Here is a 14,386-nt window from a genome sequence, read left to right on the forward strand (position 1 = left end):
GAGCTGGTAGTCCAAGGACGAGTCTGTCGTGCGCCGCAGGACGCAGCCTCGTCCCAGCTCGTTCTTGGTCTCGTGTGTTGTCAGCTGATCAGTGTTGTCCGAAACCACTTCCGGATCCTCCGACAGCAGTGGCCAAGAGCGGCGAGACCTGTCGCCGTTTGGCAACTTGTGCGGAGTTTCGCGCGCACGAAGGCCCAGATGTTGGGATGTCGCGACGCATCCGTTGTAGAAGCGGGAAGCCATGCGGGCACTCCCTCCGGAGCTGCAAGCTCGAGCGGCTGCAAATCGCCAGCGCTCCAGTTGGGAATGGCCGGCTCGACGCGCGAGGGCAGCCGGCGGGCTGGCGGAGACAGACGGGATGAACCTCCTCGTCGTGCCCCGAAGCAGACGACAACAGCCCTGTCGTCTTCTGACATCCACGCGTTCTGCCTCCCTGAGCAGTCTGTGAGGCTTCTGGCATTGGTTTGCCCTGGGCGACTCGATAACCTCGCTCGGCAAGGCAGCGACGCGTCTCCAACCGGGAATTATTTTGGCGTCCCGTGTCTCGACGCAGAGAAGTCGGCGAGTTGCGGCGTCTGATTTCGGTCGCCTTCTCACCGCTGTCTGAAAAAAGCCGCGTCTCTCGGAGGATGAGTCGGTCGTCTGCTGAGGTGTACCGTACATGGCAGGTTGCAGAGGCCACTGCGCTTTTCCTTTCATAGTAAACCGCAACGGTGCCGGCCTCTGGGGGTAACGCCCAGGATAACGCCGTCGGCAGCTCCGGAATCCCGCGAACACCCACAGCTGGCGCCAAGTGGTACGGCGTTGGATCTGCGGCCGCGAACACCGAGGAAGGCACGTGTTTGATGGCAATCGCTTAAGGCCACCGGTCTTCATGGACGATCGCTTACTTGCTGGCGTGTTCTCGTGCGAGCACAGTGTGGTCGCGAACAGGACTTGCCGGCGGTGGACGTCTTTTGAGCGTGGCTGATCGAGCGTGGCGATTACGTGGTGCCGCCGTCCGCTTGTGTTGGTGTTGGTGAGTGCAGGCTGTTACAGCGGGCTATCGACCCTACTGTGGCGACTCGTTCGGAGGTGACGAGAGCAGCTCGCTTGACGTCCTCGGTGATCTTGTGGTACATGCGCCACGCAGTCGGGAGAGGCGATGACAGCGAAGCAAAATGGAACGTCTCGTGCCACGATCGCGAGCACCACCAGGGGGAAGAACGCAGCTGGAGATGGCGATGATGATGATAGCGCAGAAGGGGGCAGTGAAGGAAGCTTGATTTGCTGAAAAGTGGGAAGGGAGACATTTTTGTATCAACACTATAACGACAGAAAGAGTGTTGGAAACCGTGATAACGGCTATCATTTGAAAAACAATCATTAGTAAACGGAAGACACGAAATGTCTAAATTCGTGCAAGTGTGTGCTCCCTTCCCCGAAAAAACCTTGGCCGCCCAAGCGCAAGGTGTCTGGATAAGATGTGCATGCCCTGCAGACGATTTATGTTACGCCTGCTGTCATTCAGAGGTGAATTCAAACTATTTCATGATGAAGACGGTCAAAAATGGATCGACTATAAGTTTTATGCAGGTTCTTTCAGACGTAGAGTGTTGAAAGTATGAGTACGACAATCAGCATTTCGAATTCATTTCTATATCAAATAATAAACGCACACTGTAGAGCTTTCTGCACGCCAAGAAAGTGATTCCGCGGCCCGATAAATGCAGAATCCGCCGTTTTGTCTCACGAAGAAATGAAGGATCCATTGGAGGTTATCGCTAGAGGGTTAGAACTTCGATTTTATCCCAACTTCCATTAGCTCCATTGTTATCACCAACTAACGAATATTTCACGGAAATCTCCAAGTCTGAATTATCAGATGTTTTACAATGTTTCCCATCAGCGGCTCCATACCCCGACAGTACCACTTCGTCCATGTTGAAAATTTTATGCAAAGAATCACAAGAATACTTATTGGACATCAGCAATTATTTCGTCAGATCGACATGGCTTTCACTCTAGTGCAATATTGCCCAGGTCATACCTTTGCATTTGCAAAGTCCGGGCAACGGTTGCGTGTTAGATAATATTAGGCCCACCGCATTACCCAAGTAGCGAGCAATTCTGGTCCAGAATGCGTACTTGAAGTTAATTTTCCACACCTTCACGGGAGGCGCCCCGTTGCCTGAAGTAGAAGGGGTACGTATGGTTGTCTCGACGTTCACCATTCTGGAACGGGATTCAGCTGGTTATGAAGAATCAGGAAAGGGCATCAACATCGACCATGCAACTGGAACGAAGAATTGTCCCTCAACATGGAGGATCACGTCTGGAGACGATACACGAGATTGTACGATCTCGCTGCAGCAGCCACGAATACCCCACAAGGCTCACTCTTGCCGGCTCACGCTGAAAATAGTGCGTGGAACTAGACTGAGCACATTCATCACGGCGTGATGTGGGCCCTCTCCCAGTCATTACCTTTCCATCGGCTCAAAACAGGCGCAGCTGGATACCATAGCGCAAATGGCAACCCACCGTGAGCGCGCGCGCGAATTAAGGCGATAACACATCCAATCTGATATTCAACTCTTAGCCTACATGCAACTACAACTCGAAGAAATAACCACGCAATTTATTATGTCTTAAGCAGGCATCCAAAATAATACAGATCCGACTCCTCTCTCTCTCTCTCTCTCTCTCTCTCCATATATATATATACACATAAGCACTGCTATTCATTGACATTATTTGGACAAATGCGTGGTATACGCAGACACTGCTGTTTCACGTCATGGTGGGGAGAGAATGTTTATAAAAGACAAGAGATAAATAATTAAACTGACAGAAGCAACTGATTATTTTGCAAATTTAACCAGATAGACGTTCTGTGTCGGTAAAGGATTTATAATTGAAACAATTAACCTGCAGACTCTACCGAGTTCCCACGAATTCCTCCTTTTCCTTGGAATGACGAACTATCATCATCGTCATGTGCGCGTGAACCTGGCCCCGACCTCGAGACGTTCGATTTCCCTTCGCTGTCACCGTCCCTCTTGACTGCGTGCCACTTTCGAAGGCCACTGGATACTTCAGGCCCGCCGTCGACGTGGCGTATGAACAAGGCTCTCCGAGCAGCTTCACGATCAGGAGGACGCTACAAACGCCTTACAACCGCCAGTGGACGGGATCCTTAAACGATCATCACGTTCAAGCAGCCGGGCTAGACGTCTTCCGCTGGAAAGCTTTGTTCCCTACTACCTGCCACGGCTTGCAAGAAAACTAACCACTAAGCAATCCGCCATGAATCCACGCACCATCAAACGATTGCGTCGAGGCTGTAGCTTTCCTCGATGTTCACGCTTAAAGATCAGGCGGCACATCGCTCGGAGCCAGCTGTGGGCGGTGGCCGGATTCCGGAGCTGCAGATGGCGTTACCCTGGACAACGGGTGACAAATATCGCGGGTGCCAAGAAGCCAGCCTACGGCAGCAGATTTGGGTTCGAGATTTCATCGCTGATTTTGTGCATGAAACCCGTCTTCCACGGCAACGGCTCGCAACTTGAGGGCACTCAACGCCAAGCTGGAGTGAGAGTGCCAACCTCGCCGTACAAGCTACCACGCTGTTTTCAGAGCCTCACCGACCCGCAGTTATGCTTCATGAAAAAGGACCTGTGTTCGCCTCTAGAAAGTGGCCTCTATGAGACACCTCATCACATGACCGACTCACCCTACGTGCCGTGGGGCTTTCTTCGGCTACGCGACAGGTCTCGGATGCCGTTTGCGACCAAAAAAGCTCCAGACGCTGCGCGTGTCGCCAACTCTGCAGTACGCGTTACCGTCCTTCCGAGCGAGATCTTCAAGAGGCGCGAGAGGAAGCCGACGCTAGAAGACAACCAGACTACACCGGGTGCCGGAACGCTTGGACTTGAGACGACGCCACGGCTTTTGTTGTCTGTTTCGGGACCCGACAAGATGTCCGACTCCGTCTGTCTCGGTCAGCGCGTCGTCTGCCCTCAGCGCGTCGTCTGCCCTCAGCGCGTGGTCTGCCGTCGTGCTTCGAACCGGCTGTTTCCAACATCGAGGCGCTCGCGACTGCCGCCGCTTGTGGCTGCAGAGGAAGCACCCGCGTCGCTGCGCGCTGCTGCAGCGCATACGTCTCGTTCCGTGCCAGACAACCTCTGCGTTATCTGCGCCTTCAAGTGGGCGAGATTCCGCAGAAGCAGCCAGGCGCCTCCGGGTGGCGCTGCTCCTGGCCGCTGCCACCGGCCTTCACGTCGCCGGTTCGCTTTGACAGAAGTCTGGGTGCTGGGTGCTGGAAGGGATAGAGCCGAGCCGGCGCCGCGCAGGTGACGAATTCGCGAACTATGGGTCGTCTGTTCGCAGCATAGACCAGCAGATGTAACGGTTGCAGCGGTTTTCATAGTACAACTTACGTTGAACTTTACTGTTTCGAATTCACCCAGATGTAATAAATGCTTTACTTAGCACGTGCATCTCTTACTTTTTGGAACTGCACGCGCCATCCACTAGACTGCATTCTAAATACACTAGCGCACATTACGAGTTCAGTTTAGACGCCATGGAAAGGAACCTCTTAGCCAACCACGTGCGTTCGGCATGGAGAATGAGGAACGTTAGAAGCGACAACTGTTCTGGCCAAGCTCCTTAAGAAGTTCCCGACGTTCAGGAACTTAACATTCGCTGGGGAAGTTCTCGCTTCTAGTATTTCCGACCGAGCCAGACAGATTTTTGTCGGGAGATGTTTTACACTTAAGCGCGAGAACCTGCTGCATACAGGTAACAAAATGTGTCGCCCTCTCATGTACAGAGTCACGCGAAAGTAAAACCGACCTTCTGCAAGCCATAGACCCACAGATAGACCCACAGCGATAGCTCAGTGATCGCGTCGTTCTGCTTCCGTGTATCTGTAAGAGTGCTTCTTGGGCTTAAATTTTAAGATCCCGATGCATCCATGCTGCTTGCGCGACACGGCCGCACTGCTCTCAAACACTCAGTCAATGCAGTGGCGGAGCTGCGCACTTGACACACCGATTGGACGGGGCGTTTCATATCCTGGTGCGGCTGGCAGTGAGATCCAGGATACCTATAACCTGTAATCCTGTAACTCTGTACCTGTAATCTGTAACCTGTAATGTGTACCTGTAACCTGTAATCCTGATCCAGGATACCTGTAATCCAGGAATCTCTACCTTAAATCATGGGCGCTCGACAGTTTGTGACCGCGATAAACAGCCAGACGACAACTGACTGTTCAGGAATCGCGAATTGAGGGCGTTTACTTACGACTTGAAGGACAGGATTCAAACTTCGAACGCCGAAGTATGCGTGAAACAGTAAACATCGCGAAAATTGAGGGTTCAAAATTGAAGACTTCTGAAATGAGATAGCTAGAATGGGTTAGTCTCCCAACCCCGCTCACTTGCGGACCCCATCAAGGATAAAATACAGGAGGCAAGCGCAAAACTCAGGAAGACGAAACGAGAAAGATCAGCAAATGTGCTGAGAGAATATGCGCACTCCTGCTGATCCCTCATACCGCTTGTAAGCATGGGTAGCAATTATATATTCAGTCTGAAGATACTTTTTGTGGTCTTCTAAAAGACCATAAAAATAACTACTGGGCAGAAATTTAGAATTTTTTATTTAATGTATCGTGGAAACGAGCGGTTTGCGTTGTCGAAGAGGTAACTTGAGCGGCGGCTCTACTTATATCTATGTTTATTGTACGTAATTGGCGCTCGCACAAAAATTACCTGTGGAAGGCGTAAAGTATTTTTACTAAATATTAAGGTTTAATTCTGTGGTGCTCCGTGCCAAACCCACGATAGCATGATGAAGCATGCCATATTGGGGGACTCTGGATTAAACATGACCACCTGGGTTTCTTTAACGCGCACCCAATTCACGGTAAACGGTTGTTTTGCGTTTCGCCCTTATCAAAATGTGGCACACGTGACTGGGATTTGATCCCGCGCCTTAGCAGCACAACGTCTATAAGCCACTATGCCTCCACGGCAGGCGGGTTGTGAAATGTACAGTCTTGACCATTGTATATCAAGAACATCATTCTATCATAATAAACACATATTTCAATCTTCCCTGAGGATATTCCTACCATATTTGAAATTTTTGTACAGTGTGTGTAGAGAATCTATTTTCTATGGTACAGGTAAACGCGCTTCCTCGTATGGCACACTATACACAGCAAACTCAGGAAGTCCCAGGTAATCGCGCAACAGTTGTTTTTCTATTACTGCATAATTCGTATCGTTTTATATTTTGATGGCGCGTATACACAAAAGCTCTGCCTCTTCTTTTTCTTCTCAAAGTAGTCATTGAGGTATATTTTTAACATAACAGCCCTTGGTACCTTCTCACGGGCAATCTTCGTCCAGCGGCATGCCCCAAGCAGACGACACGAATCTGTTACCGACGCCAATAGCAGAACACTTCGTACGTTACACGTGCCCTTCCAGTATGGTAGACCTAAGGTTCAGGCGAAGTCCTGACCCGCATTCTCTTCAAGCAGACTTCGTTGCACTTCCGAACTGCCTCGCACTGCCTCCAAGTTTCCAGCGCGTCGGACAAGTTTGTTTGTTTTTCGGCTGCAGTGTGGTTTTGCCCACACGCCAGACGTGCTAAACAAGTGTCAGACTTACGCAAGACATCGAGTCGAGGCAAGCCAACAAGACGTTTACGCACACGGCGGCCCCAACTGAGGCCAGAACTGCCTCGGCTGCGAACGATTCGTACGGCTCACCGCCAAACACCTCAATTGGGAATATCCGGCCGACGGAGCGCCACGAAGGAAGGACGTCTGTCAGCAAGGGACATACCGAGCTGCGAAGGCCAGTGGGCGACCTAGAGAACAGTCGCGCCGCCCTGGAGTCTATCCTGACTTTTTTTTCAGAGAGGTAGGGTCATGAAATTGCCTACGAGGGAGATCAAAAATTTTTGCAACTTGCAACTTGGCTATAACCAAATATGTCCTCTACCTTTTGTATAGGTCATCTCTGCAGCCTAGCAAGGTCTGGACATCAAGCTTTCCAGTTTGTTATTCGGTCTGCATCAGTCAGTCACACATGGCGTGCTCCCACGATTTCAAGCTCGAGTACCGGAGCGCTATCAAATTTTTTGTGGAAAGAAGGAAGTTTGCCCAAAGAAATCCACAGTAGGATGGCGAATGTGTATGGCAGTGAATGTCCTTCATATGCTACAAGTGACTCGGTGGTTCAATGAGTTTAAACGTGGCCGTTTGCACGTGGAAGACGACTCGAGGTCAGGGCGGCCGACCACTTCAACCGATTTGGAGTATTCAGCCTCAAGAGAGCCTTATGATGAATAATCGCTGAATCAAGGTGTCCGAAGTTTTCGGAGAATTGAACATTTCTTACGGCAGTGCTCTCACCATCATCCACGATATTTTGGGAATGTCGAAGGTCTTGGAATGATAGGTACCACGGAACCTCTCAGCGCAAGATCGACACCACCGCGGGCATTCATCAAGGGAATTTTTGCACCTCTATTTAAGGCACAGAAAATTTTCTCTCCCGCCTTGTGACTGGGGATGAGATGTGCCTGTATCAGTGGAACCCATAAACAAAACAGCACTCTGTGCAGTGGAAGCATTCGGGATCCCCTCCCCCGAAAAAATTCAAGACCCAACGCTCAGGCAGGAAAGTCCTTGCGACACTTTTTCGGGAGGACGCAAAGGGGATCCTGCTCATTGAGTATCTTTTTTTTAAATTATGTGGTTTTACGTGCCAAAACCACATTCTGATTATGAGGCACGCCGTAGTGGAGGACTCCGGAAATTTTGACCACCTGGGGTTCTTTAACGTGCACCTAAATCTAAGTACACGGGTGTTTTCGCATTCCGCCTCCATCGAAATGCGGCCGCCGTGGCCGGGATTCGATCCCGCGACCTCGTGCTCAGCAGCCCAACACCATAGCCACTGAGCAGCCACGGCGGGTCTCATTGAGTATCTTGAAAGCAGTAGGAAAGACACAGGCGGATACTACGGCAGCGTTCTTCGGAAACTGCGTAAAGCCATCGTGGAAAAAACGCCGAACATTAGTGACAAGAGCTGTCCTCCTACTGCACGACAACGCCCCGGTTCGCAGGTCTCGTGCTGCCATTCGAGAGTGCGGTTTCGAACAGCTGGACAACCCACCCTACAGTCCCGAACTGGTCCCGAGTGGCTTTTGTTTATTTCCGAATTTCAAGAAACACCTCAGTGGAAAGAGGTTTGACGACTTGAACTCGATTCAAACTGCCTCAGAGTGGCTTGGCAACCAGGAAGAACGTTTTTTTTTGCAAGGTATCAAAAGCTTTCCGCGAAAAAGGGAGAAGTGAAAAAATGGCTGTGGCTTAGGTAAGGTTAAGCCCAGGATGCGAAGCATACTAGCCTTTATTTTAGTTGTTGAACCACTGTTTAGCCTGGTGAACTGCTGTTGCTTGGCTATATTTGGTTCGGCTAGACGAAGAAACAACTCATGCATTACTTCTTCGCCTTCAAGAGTGGAACGCGACAGCGTTCCCGTCGACCCGCCAAGGGGTGTAAGACAATGGGCTACAGGGCAGCGACTACGCGCCCCGCATTGGACGCGGTGAGCGTCGAGCAAAGCAGCGTTCGGCGCGGCAACGAAATGTGCGCCTGAGCAAGAGACGCACGCCTTAGAAACAGCGCGTTTCTAAGGCAACACCGCATTCACTAGAGGCGCTTTTGTACCGCTTTGAAGCGTTGTACTCGTGGCTCAGTGGTAGCGTCTCCGTCCCACACTCCGGAGACCCTGGTTCGATTCCCACCCAGCCCGTCTTGCAAGAGTTGAGCCAAAGCCACTTCTCCTCTGTCGTGACGTCACGGTGTCACGTGATTTCATGGTCACCGCCGCGCCTGAGGAGCTGGGTTGAGCCCTCGTAATATGCTTCGCATAAAAGTGTGAGGAGAGATTATGTTGACAGTCAGTCAGTCAAGAACTTTATTTAGGTCCTGAGGGGGTTTAAGCCGTTGGAGATCGCACGCGGGGAGCTCCTTGGGCCGAAACCGTAGGCGACGCCCAAGTCGGGACGGGAACGTAGTGACGCTCCGCCAGTTCTTGGGCCCTCTGGACGGCCTTGACAAAAAAAAAATTTTTTTTCCAATGTCTGGCAGTTTTCTTATAAGCGAGTTGCAAAACATTTTGATCACCCCTCGTACGATGAAATTAAGCCTACCACCAAAAAAATCAACGACTGTGAACTGTGCTATGTGAATGAGACTATAGGTCATGTGCTGTGTGACTGCCCTCAGTGCGCGGAAGAGCGACAAAAGTTGAGCAATTACCTTACTAGCCTGGACAGCCCACCGCTGTCGGAGGACGTTATTTTAGGCCCTTGGCCAGACGTTAAATCTAGTTTTAAGGCCATCCAGGCCTTACTTGACCTTTTAAAGAATTATCAGCCCAAGCACTCCATACAGATGGGTAACCAGCGAGTGCGGCCTTGATGTTTATCACTGGGTAAACCCCGACGGTTAATTAAAGTTATCTCAATTATTGGTTGCGTCATTGTGTTTCTTAATTAACTGATTAATTAAATAATGACCACGACGACGAATGCAGGAGCTGTGGCACGAGCGCGTTCGCGCGGTAGCGCCAACGAGCCAGCTGTGGTAGAAGACCATGACGCTGGAACCAATCCTGATGATGATAGTTTTATTCTACACGGGGACGCGATAGTGGGGAAACTAGCCCTTAAAAGCTTCGCTGTAAAAAGTGCGGGCCTGGAGTGTAGGCTTCGAGTAGACCAAATTGCTTGCTATATATTTTACATCCTCCTCCTCCTCCTCCTCCTCTCGTCATCGTCATCCATCATGGGCCTCTTTCTTGCCTCTTTCTTTTCCTCTTCCCCTTTCCCAAGAGCAGTGTAGCTGGCTAGAGGAAGGCACCTCAGGCCGACCTCTTTGCATTTCATATCATTAAACTTTTCTCTCATACCCTCCACCACATCCAAAACTAACGAGAAACGAAGGCACTGACTACAGGCGACTCCAGAGCAATACCTTTACCCATGGAAGCTTACTGCATCATTTCCACCCGACGCTATACAGCTACACCTGTCCACACTGCAACGTGCCAGACAGCCTGGCGCACCTCCTACTGCCATGCAATTAAGAAAACCCGAGAAACTATCACAGCGGCACAACTAGTAGCCTCAGCAGACGCAGACCCAAACCTCCTCGCTGAAAGGTGGGAGGCTGCGATCTCCAAGCCTGACCTGGTCGAGCAGCGCGAACTCGTCGCCTGGGCCCGGAGGGCGATCCAAGCCAGAGGGTTCCTGGAATAAGGGACCCTCCCACCTCGAGTGACAAGTCACTGATTCAAATAAAGGTTTCGTTCTCTCTCTCTTGCCAGAAAATCCCCAGGCCATTACACTGGTTGTAAACTCTGCTTCTCGCATCGCGCCTTCCAATTCCAACGAACTTTTTCTCCCTTCCCATTCCTCGTAATAGGCCATAGAGCCATCCCGTACGTAAAAGATTTACTAGATCCATCAAGCAGACTACATCCACACGAGAAAGACCTTGCGGTGCAGGTGGCAGTGGAGACGCTTGCCTCATTTTCAGGTATTTTGCGAACAATTAAGATACCCTATTGAGGTTTGCGCCACATGCATTTTTTGTCTACCATGCATAAGCAAATATTTTTATGAGAAGAATTCTAAGGGTTCCCAGCTCTCAATCTGCTTCCTTGACAGCACTACAAATACTTCTAGTTTCCAGTTATATATGACCTGCGCAGATCAGTGGTTTCTTTCTTTTCTTTGTCGGGGCGAAGCAGCACCATCGTCATCTGCAACAACCTCATTCTCTCCCGGTGGCGCGCTAGAACGAGCCACGAGGCGTTCCATTTCGCCTCGCTGTCATCGTCGTTGCAGGCTGCATCTCGTCCGAGGTCACACAGCACTTCAAGGCCCTGCTGCGCACGTTGCATCGTAACCCAGGTCTTCCAAGTCAAAAGGACGCGGTAAAAGGTTCGCCTACCACAACTAGCGTATAGGATCTTTACGCGAACTCGTCTTGAGTATGGACGTGAGGCAGCTGCCGCAGGCAAGTTCCGTTCATCACTTCCCACGGCTTGCACGAAAACGCAGCCAAAGAGAGGTCCACGAACGATCCACCAAGAAGTCGGGGAACCGCGGACGATTGCTTCCAGGCTCCAGCTTTCATCAAGGCTCGCGGCTAAAGATACAGCGCCGTATCTCGTGGAATCAGCAACGGGTGGCGTCTGGCTTCTGGAGCTGCGGACGGCGTTACCCTGGACAACGGTTGACAGTTGCCGTGTGTGCCACGAAGCCAGCGTACGGTGCTGGACTTGGCATGGAGACTCTGTCGCTTCCTGCATGGTTCAAATCAGTTCTCCACGGCAACAGCTCGCCGCGAGCGTGCGCTCTACCCCGAGCTTCGAGGAAAATGGAGATTTCGTGGGTCGCGCTACCACGCTGTCCTCAGAGACCCATCACGACGCAGTCACGGTTCTCAATCAAAGTGAATGCACCGTCGCCTCCGAAATATGACTCGTACGGGATTCCTCAGCAGGCGACCGACCCAACCCCCAACACCCTCGGATTTGATGACAAAGCGGAGGTATCGGACGTCGCCGCCGACCCCTCGGAGGAAGGGTGCAGCTGCGGGCGAGTCACCGAATCTGCTGGACGCGTCACTGTCTTGCCGAGCGAGGTTATCAAGCGTCACGGAAGAAGCCAACACCGTGGGCCTCCCAGACTGCAGAAGGTAGCGGAACGCTTGGAGGTGGTACGACGCCAGGGCTGTTGTCGTCTGCTTCTGGCCACGACCAGAAGGACGACGCCGTCTGTCTACACCAGCGTGTCCACAGCCCTCCTGCGTCCACGGCCGGTCGGAAGGGTGCGTCTCGCGTTTGCGCGCTCATTACCGGCCATGCTGCATCTAACTCGCCATTTGCAGCGACAGTGGCCGCGACTATCGCCGCCTGCAGCCTTGGCCTCCGCAGGAAGCAGCCTCGTCATTCTGCGCGGCTTCGGCGAATGCACCGTTCAGTACCGGCCTCTGAGTGTTCAAGTGGGCGAGACTCCGCAGAAGCCGCTAGACGCCACCGGGTTGGGTTGGCTAGCCGGGTCCCGCTGCTCCTGGCCACTGTTGCTGGAGTAATTGAGTGTCGGCTCTGACGCCTCCGACGCAGCTGCTGGTTTTTCAAACCGCGAGCGACCCCGGACGAGAGTGCGACCTGTGACGCGCGACAGACTCGCCCTCCAATAGCCGGTCTCTGGGCGAAGCACACCACCGACAGGCACCCTCCGGAGCCTGCGCGTTCCAGTTCAAAGCCTCAACACTGATGGACGCAGATACTCGGTGGGGCGGTTGCTGGTAGTGGCAGAGGCAGGCGCGCGTCGCGCAGGTGACGAATTCGCGAACCACGGGCCGACGTGACAAAGAGCGCGCAAGCGCTTCTGCATAGTGTAGTGATTTTGATTGTTTAATTTTGCGGTGCCGTTAGCATTTCTTTTTTTGTTAGATGCAATAAAGGCTTTCCGAAGCACATGCGTCCCCTCACTTTCTGAACTGAATGCCGGATCAACGCGATCGCACATCGAAACGCCAGAGTATCGTGTTCAGTTTAGACGTTCTGTAGGAGGTATATTTGTGAACCATGCTTGCTTAATTGACACAGGGAAGATGCAGAATTTGTGTCGAAAAGACAGATAACGAAACAAATTACGCTTGCACAAGAAGTAGGCAGTGACAGTGACAAGAACTTTTTTAGAGTGTCCTGAGGAACTTGATTGGGGGGAACCGAAGGCCCCCCAATCAAGTTGGTGGCTCCGCCCACGATGGGACAGACAGGTGGTGACTCTCCGCGACGTCGCGGGCCCTCTGTACGGCCTGTAGTAGGTTCGTGAAATCCGAGCTCTTCAGCAAGGCGTCCCACTTGGATAGACTTGTGTTGAAGGTCGGAGCCCGCGTTGTACAGGCACAGCCAGAGCATGTGGTCGAAGGAGCAGCATGCGTGACCGCATTTGGAGCACGACACTGGGAAGTTGGGGTCTATCCAACTAAGCGCTCTGGGGGTGAGGTGGGATTTCGTCTGTAAAAGCCTGAAAGTAATAGCCTGAGCCCTATTCAGTTTGGGGTAGGGGAGAGGGAATTTACTCCGGCTGTGTCTGTAATGCGACGTAATTTCATGAAAGATGGTAAGATGATCTTTGAAGGGGCAATTATATGGGACAGCCGGACCGTTAGCTCGGGCGCGGTTTTTGAATTCACGCGCCAGGCAGTTGGTCCACTCGTTAGGGTTGCAACCCACTTGATTAGTTACATCGTTCATGTGGGCCGGGAACCACGCTATGGTATGACCTCCAGTTTCTTCTCCAGTAGTAATACGAAAGGATCTGTTGACGATGCCGGCTGCGTGTTTAGAAACTAGAGCGGACGAGAAAGCCCTGATTGTCGTGCGCGAGTCGGAGAAAATGGTCGCCGGGCCTTTTGCGGCTTGAAGAGCCAAGGCTATCACGGTTTCCTCCGCCTCGTTCGCGTATTTAGTGTAGATTGACGCGGCGCTGATAAGTGTTCCGCGCGCGTCAACGACCGAGATTGCAAACCTGTCTTCGCTGCCATATTTGGCGGCGCCGACGAAGAATGCATCTGCCCCGTAAGGATTGATTCGTCGAAGGATGGTTCTAGCCCGCGCTCTTCTGCGACCTTCGTTATGTATTGTGTGGATGTTCATCGATACGGGCTCAACCTTTATACCTACCCGGACTAATTTAGACAGGGGGTGTCTGTCGAGCGGCGCTTGTATAGGGAATATACCAGCTTGATCAAGAATCTTAATTCCCGGCTATAGTTGACGAAAGCCTGGAGATCTGTGCAATAAACTGTGCTTCAATTATTTCGTCTGTGGTATTGTGAATTCCGAGTTCAAGTAGTTTTACCGTGCTAGCGGATTGTGGAATACTGAGTATTATTTTGACGCCGGACCTGATGACCATGTCGAGTTTGTTCTTTTCGAGTTTGCTCCATTTGAGGTACGGTGTCGTGTAAGTAATATGACTGATGAAGAAAGCTTGGAAGACCCTGAGTAGATTGTCCTCCTTGAGTCCCCCCCTTTTGCTTGCGATTCTAGTGATGAGTCTTAGTATATTTTCGCCTGCGCGCCTAGCTTGTTTAGAGCTTCTGCATTACACACTTTGGAGTTGATTAAAAGTCCTAAAATTTTGATGGAGTTCGCCCTCGGAATGGGGTGCGCTTCTCGTGTTGTAATTTCGACTGGCAGCGTTTCCAGAGGCTCGAGATTCCTAACGCCCTGCCTCGACTGTCTCTAGAGGGAGTTCGGATTTGGTCGGTGACAGCTTGAGACC

The sequence above is a fragment of the Dermacentor albipictus genome, chromosome 7 (genome assembly GCF_038994185.2).
Source record: "Dermacentor albipictus isolate Rhodes 1998 colony chromosome 7, USDA_Dalb.pri_finalv2, whole genome shotgun sequence".
NCBI classification, from domain to species: domain Eukaryota; kingdom Metazoa; phylum Arthropoda; class Arachnida; order Ixodida; family Ixodidae; genus Dermacentor; species Dermacentor albipictus.